Source organism: Cryptotermes secundus, unplaced genomic scaffold (assembly GCF_002891405.2).
Source record: "Cryptotermes secundus unplaced genomic scaffold, Csec_1.0 scaffold47, whole genome shotgun sequence".
Lineage (NCBI taxonomy): Eukaryota > Metazoa > Arthropoda > Insecta > Blattodea > Kalotermitidae > Cryptotermes > Cryptotermes secundus.
In genome coordinates this window covers 1,583,661-1,584,490 of record NW_019721002.1, presented here as the reverse complement: position 1 = coordinate 1,584,490, position 830 = coordinate 1,583,661, and the positions used below count along the sequence as shown (strand labels likewise).

The 830-nt window shown below is 41.2% G+C and overlaps 1 protein-coding gene across 8 annotated transcripts in view; it reads right to left on the bottom strand.

Moving 5' to 3' along the window:
* The window catches only part of LOC111874028 (dynein heavy chain, cytoplasmic), a 112,713-nt gene that overhangs the window by 108,840 nt on the left and 3,043 nt on the right, over window positions 1–830 (bottom strand). The gene's annotated exons all lie outside the window — the stretch shown is intronic.

Genomic DNA, 830 nt, shown 5'->3' with positions numbered 1-830 from the left:
AACCAAGTGTTGGTAACAATCAGTCCATTTCTTTCACAAAAGTCAATAAACATTTGACCCCTGTGATTCCGTCTTCCTAGTCCATGTGATCCAACAATATTCTGATATGATTCATCTCCAACAATGCTGTTCCAGTCTCCTAATAACGTATGATGCTGTTTGTGTCACTTCTTCCATCTTCCTGAAGAATTTATTCAATTGTGTCATACACTTTTTCCACTTCATCATCTTCATAGTCTGATGTTGGCATGTACACTTGCATAATTTGTATATCTACCGGTTCCGCCTTTAACTTCAGAGCAATCATTCTGTCATTACAAACAATCTTCTTAACAACACTCCTCACTACACTTTTACGCACCACTATTGCCACAACTCTTTCAGTCCATTCACCTACAGAATAGTAACTGTATAATCACCGCTTCTTATTTCACCTTGTCCTTTCCACCGCACTTCGCTGACACCTAGAACAGACACCTCATTCTTCTGCATTTCCGTTTTCAAATTCTCCAATTTGCCTGCTTGATTCAAGGTCCTTACATTCCATGTTCCAATCTTGTAGCCGTGATGTTCCTTCTGATCTTTGCACTTTTTCTTGTCGTAATGCCTGCATGACATTTCCTCTCGAAACACTCCACCCTGGAGATCCGATTGGGGGAGCAGTTTACCTCCGGATTGTTTTGTCTCCAGGGGAAACATCTCGCATACATGGTATCTCTGTTTTTGGAAAGAGACTATCCAGGAAAAGTGATAATGTGGTAGTTTTCCATTTGCTTTCCACATCGCAGTACAGCAGCCATTCAAACCACTCTGGTCACGCCTGTTGCTAT